The 5645-nt window shown below is 39.4% G+C and overlaps 1 long non-coding RNA gene across 1 annotated transcript in view; it reads left to right on the plus strand.

The window, feature by feature from the left end:
* Positions 1-3914, plus strand: part of LOC138358630 (uncharacterized) — a 25891-nt gene extending 21977 nt beyond the window's left edge. Inside the window, exon 3 of the long non-coding RNA XR_011225499.1 lies at positions 3625-3914. This is a non-coding gene — a long non-coding RNA (uncharacterized lncRNA). The remainder of the gene's footprint in view (positions 1-3624) is intronic.
* Positions 3915-5645: the final 1731 nt, after the last annotated feature.

Raw genomic sequence — 5645 nt, forward strand, 5'->3', positions numbered from 1 at the left:
TTTGGCATATATAATGCCTCTGACCTCTCCACATAGCTCTTGCCCTTTAGTTCTGGGGGCCACTTAGTAGCATGTCTTTGCACCTTTTCCAGTTTGTTGATGTGCTTCTTAAGATATGTGCACCACACAACCGCTGCATATTCTAGCCTTGGCCGAAGAAAACTCGTGAACAATTTCTTTAGTATTTCGCCATTCATGTATTTAAACGAAATTCTGAAGTTAGAAAGCGTGGCATAGGCTCCTCACACAACGTTCTTTATGTGGGCCTCAAGTGATAGTTTTCTATCTAGAATGAACCCTAGACCTCTTTCTTTTATCAGAATTATATAAAGATTTCTCACATAATTTGTAGGTTGTGTGGGATCTATGTTCTATTCCACATTCCATAACTCGGCATTTATTCACATTAAATTTCATTTGCCAAGTGGTGCTCCATATATTTATTTTGTCCAGGTTTTCTTGAAGGGCATGACAATCATCTAAATTTCTTATCCATCCCATTATCTTAGCATCATCAGCAAACATGTTTATATAATTCTGTATTCCAACTGGTAGATCATTTATGTAGACAATAAACATTACTGGTGCATGTACTGAGGTACTCCACTTGTGACACTTCTCCAGTCCGATTGCCTCTGATTACTGCCCTCATTTTTCTATCAGTCAGAAAATTTTTCATCCATGTTAGAAGCTTACCTGTCACCCATCCAAAATTTTCTAGTTTTCAGAACAACCTCTTATGTGGAACTCTGTCGAAAGCCTTTTTTATGTCTAGATAGATGCAGTCGACCCAACTACCTTTTTCCTTTAAAATCTCTGTGGCTCAATCATAGAAATTCGATACTATAAAATGGCTCAATCATAGTAAATTCGATACACAGGATCTTCCAGATCGAAAACAATACTGTCTGTGTGATATTATATAATTTCTCTCCAGGTGTTCTACCCATTTAGTTTTTATTATTTTTTTTTCAATCTGTTCACTGTTACACTTGTCAATGATTCAGGTCTATAACTGACAGGGGTGGGGTCTTCCCTGTTGCCACTTTTGTAGATTGGAACTATGTTAGCCTTTTTCCACATGTTTGCTATGACTCCTGTACACAGGGATGCCTGAAAGATCAGGTCAAGTGGAAGGCTGAGCTCAGATGCACATTCTCTCAGAACCCATGGTGAAACTCCATCTGGACCAACTGCTTTGTTCTTACTTAGCTCCTTTAGCATATTTTCCACTTCATCTCTAGACACCTCTAAACGCTCTATGATGTTCTCAGAAATTCTTATTGTGTCTGGTTCTCTTAAGATTTCATTTTGTATAAACACACTTTGGAACTTTTGGTTTAATGTTTCACACATTGCATTATCATTTTCTGTGAATCTGTTTCCTATTTTCAACCTCTGGATATTATCCTTTACCTGCAATTTGTTGTTTATGAATTTGTAGAATAGGTCCAGTTCTGTTTTACATTTATCCATTATCCCTTTTTAAAAATTTCTTTCTGCCTCTCCCCTTACTGCTGTATAGTTGTTTCTCGCATCTTTGTATCGCTGGTATGATTGGGGGTTGGGCTTCTTTCTATATTGATGCCTGCTTGATGGGGTTCTGCTCTTCTACTCCCCAAGCCCGGCCCGAGGCCAGGCTCGACTTGTGAGAGTTTGGTCCACCAGGCTGTTGCTTGGAGCGGCCCGCAGGGCCACATACCCACCACAGCCCGGCTGATCCGGAACTTCTCTTAGAAAACAGTCCAGTTTTCTCCTGAAGATGTCCACGGTTGTTCCGGCAATATTTCTTATAGTCGCTGGGAGGACGTTGAACAACCGCGGACCTCTGATGTTTATACAGTGCTCTCTGATTGTGCCTGTGGCACCTCTGCTCTTCACTGGTTCAATCTTGCATTTTTTTCCATATCGTTCACTCCAGTACGTTGTTATTTTACTGTGTAGATTTGGGACCTGGCCCTCCAGTATCATCCATGTGTATATTATCTGGTATCTCTCTCGTCTCCTTTCCAGAGAGTACATTTGGAGAGCTTTGAGACGATCCCAATAATTTAGGTGTTTTATCTCGTCTATGCGTGCCGTATATGTTCTCTGTATTCCCTCTATTTCAGCAATCTCTCCTGCTCTGAAGGGGGAAGTGAATACTGAGCAGTACTCGAGACGGGACAACATAAATGACTTGAAGAGTACAACCATTGTGATGGGATCCCTGGATTTGAAAGTTCTCATAATCCATCCGATCATTTTTCTGGCTGACGCAATATTTGCTTGGTTATGCTCCCTAAACATTAGATCGTCGGACATCATTATTCCCAAATCCTTGACATGCTGTTTTTCTACTATGGGAAGATTCGATTGTGTTTTGTACCCTGTATTATGTTTTAGATCCTCATTTTTGCCATACCTGAAATTTATCACTGTTAAACATTATGTTATTTTCTGCTGCCCAATCGAAAACTTTGTTGACATCTGCTTGTAGTTTTTAAATGTCTTTCATTCCATTTTTGTGTCTTTTGGTCTGTGGCCCTCTCTCAATTTCTGTTGAACCAATCCTGTTTTCTGGCCCTGCATCTCTGTTTTGGTATGAATGTTTGTGTGCCTTCATTGTATATTTTGCAAAATTTGGCATACATTTAATTTACTTCCCTGTCTAGCAACAAGTCTGCCTAATTACTTATTAAAAATTTTTTGAAGTTCCCCATAGTGATCTCTCTCTCTTGAAATCAAGTTTATCAACTGTTTCAATGTCCCCATTTTCTGTGTGTGTGTGTTTGGAGGCTAAGCTTGCTGATACCATGTGTGTGTGTGTGTTTGGAGGCTAAGCTTGTTGATACCGTTTGTGTGTGTGTGTGTGTGTTTACAGGCTAAGCTTGCTGATACCATGTGTGTATTTGGAGGCTAAGCTTGCTGATACCATGTGTGTGTGTGTGTTTGGAGGCTAAGCTTGCTGATACCATGTGTGTGTGTGTGTGTTTGGAGGCTACGTTTGCTGATACCATGTGTGTGTGTGTGTTTGGAGGCTAAGCTTGCTGATACCATGTGTGTGTGTGTGTTTGGAGGCTAAGCTTGCTGATACCATGTGTGCGTGTGTGTGTGTGTGTTTAGAGGCTAAGCTTGCTGATACCGTTTGTGTGTGTGTGTGTGTGTGTTTAGAGGCTAAGCTTGCTGATACCATGTGTGTATTTGGAGGCTAAGCTTGCTGATACCATGTGTGTGTGTGTGTGTTTGGAGGCTAAGCTTGCTGATACCATGTGTGTGTGTGTGTTTGGAGGCTAAGTTTGCTGACACCGTGTGTGTACTCACCTATTTTTACTCACCTGTTTAAATAATAATAGGGGTGTGTACCACCACTGGTGCAATTGTAGGGACCACAGCCTTGAAGAAAATAAAGAGTATTCAGAGAAGACCTTGTGGATTCTCACTGAACACTAATATTTTCTTCTCCTTACACCCCTCTTATTTTGTTTTTGCTGTATTCTATTATATATCATATAAATACATAGCCAAATGGCAATATTTATTATGTCTATACAAAAAGAAGACATCCACTTTATTTTTTTTCTCTCCTTTGTTTCTATGTGGATTTGGTTGTGACTAATGATTCTCCTCCTTTCCCATCAACAGGTCTTCCTCACTGGGCTTGCTCGGCTTTTGTGTTACTGTGAGGGTGCCATCATCGTTTACCCTTCAAGACTGACTCATGCTGGCATTGCATTTGTGGACTTCCCTTCACAGTAAACAGTCCTTCTCAATATCATGATTGTCCAGGGCAAGCAGGGTGTGACTGCCATCTTGGAGAAGCAGGGTCTTTTAATATGAAGAATCTTCCGTCTTCTCTACTTACGCCAGCTTGTGCCAGCCTTGCATTCTTGTTACTTCATGGCCCTTGGGCCTTTATTATTTATTTTACATAATAAATTTTTTTATTAATACCCGTGTTTCACAAGAGATCCTTAACATTTTAAGCACCAATTGTATTGACTAATGTACGTCTTGTAACCTTTAAGACATAAATAGACAAGACATAGATAAATGAGTGAATAATACTGAGTGACTAGGTTAGGGCGAGGAACATAGTACAGTGTCTGACTTTGGAAGAATGCCTACTGTTTTAGAAACCTTATTGCCATGATCATAATCGTTTGGGTTAAAAAGCATTTGTTGTCACTCCTACACTGTGGCTTGTTGAGCTTGAAACCTTTGCTCCTTGTTCGTGTTACATCTGACCTTTTGAAGAAATTGTATGAATCAATATCCTCCAAATTGTTCAGTATTTTATAGGTTTCGCTCTATTACCCTCTCATTTACATATATCTAAGCATATAGATTAGATATAGATTTAGATTAGATTTTTTATTCAGGTAAAGGTACATACATTGCAGATGAGTTACAAAGGGAAAGACAATGACTAGAGTTCACTAGCTCTATTGGAAGAGAAACGTCTGCAAGACAAGTGTGGGCAAAAATTCAGGTAGCAGCGGCTCACAACGACCCCCAACGGCTTCATTTTGTATCTTCTCCAACTTGCTCATCCTACCTCTACCAAAACAAGAAATGACAGGTGCAGCATAATTAATAAGAAATCTTACAGTACTCAAGTACATCATTCGTAGCACTTGGACTCCCACTCCTTTCCACAGCATGCCAAGGCCTTCAGAGGTTGTAATCTCTTCCGACATTGACTCAACAGTCTGTTCATCTCAGTTTCCAAACTCTCGTGGGTATATCCAACATATATGCCTAAATATTTATATATATTAACTCTCTATATTTTTACCGTTTATTTCCAATATAATGGGCCTCCGACTTCTACATTCAAACTTTAGTTTTGTCTTCATTAACCACTAGTCCCATGTGGTGACACTAGTTTCCGAAATTGTCCAACACTGTTTGAACCTTTGAAATATCTTTGCCCTGAAACAAAATATCATCGGCATATATGATTGGAGTTACCCAATTTGAGTATTTCTCAGATGCTATCTTATTCATTAGTACATTAAACAGGGTGAGACTCAACACTCCTTCCTGAGGTGTGCAGAGTTCTTGACCTTGATACCTTGAACCTTGAACCATACAACCTTGATACCACACCTGAGCCTTCCTTTCCTGAAGATAATCCCCTATCCAGCGCAATAATCTCCCTTCAACACCAAGACCAGCTAATTCATATAAAATAACCTCTTTGTTGGCTTTATCAAAAGCTCCTTATAAATCAATAAAAATTCTATAATAATCATTACCATTAGCTAGACATTTAATAATACAGTCAGAGGTACTTTTTCCTCTGAGGAACCCGAAAAATTATTAGACAGCTGATCACCTATTATATACAAAAGTTTATTTAAAATGATCCTCTCCATCATTTTACAAAAACACGAGGTTAAAGACACAGGTCTGTACTCTCCATTGGCTTTAGGGATAAGGATGATCATAGTTCTTTTTCATTTACTGGGAATTCTGCCCTCTTTATAACTAATATTAAAGAGGTCTAACAGCGGGCTTTTCGTCAAATTGGCAAGTTCATTAAGTATTTCATAAGTTACTCCATCCTCCCCAGGGGGCGGTAGATTTCCCAACTTTAATCGCCGTTATTAGTTCTTCTCTGGTAATACCTGTGCAAGTGACATCACCACTGTTACCTGTTG

Source organism: Procambarus clarkii, chromosome 85, assembly GCF_040958095.1.
Source record: "Procambarus clarkii isolate CNS0578487 chromosome 85, FALCON_Pclarkii_2.0, whole genome shotgun sequence".
NCBI classification, from domain to species: Eukaryota; Metazoa; Arthropoda; class Malacostraca; order Decapoda; family Cambaridae; genus Procambarus; species Procambarus clarkii.